The sequence below is a fragment of the Penaeus monodon genome, chromosome 34 (assembly GCF_015228065.2).
Source record: "Penaeus monodon isolate SGIC_2016 chromosome 34, NSTDA_Pmon_1, whole genome shotgun sequence".
In the NCBI taxonomy this organism is placed as follows: Eukaryota; Metazoa; Arthropoda; class Malacostraca; order Decapoda; family Penaeidae; genus Penaeus; species Penaeus monodon.
Window position 1 is genome coordinate 3,623,162 of NC_051419.1, and position 245 is coordinate 3,623,406.

The following is a 245-nucleotide window of genomic DNA, read 5'->3' on the forward strand; positions in this document are numbered from 1 at the left end:
AAGGACGCCCGGGATGTGGGGGAGAGGGGGGAGAGGGGGGAGAGGAGGGGGAGAGGGGAAGAGGGGAGAGGGGGAGAGGGGAGAGGGGGAGAAGAGAGAGGGGGGGAGGGGAGAAGGGGAGAGGGGAGGAGGAGGAGGAAGGGAAGGAGGTGGAAGGGAGGAGGAGGAGGAGAAAAGTAAGGACATCAAATTTCTTTCAATAAAGTATTATATTTTATTTTATTCCTTAGATAAAATATTCCTTA

The 245-nt window shown here is 53.9% G+C and overlaps 1 protein-coding gene across 1 annotated transcript in view; it reads right to left on the reverse strand.

Annotated features, from left to right (window-relative positions):
• The window catches only part of LOC119594508, a 95,684-nt gene that overhangs the window by 7,340 nt on the left and 88,099 nt on the right, over positions 1 to 245 (reverse strand). The window lies entirely within an intron of this gene.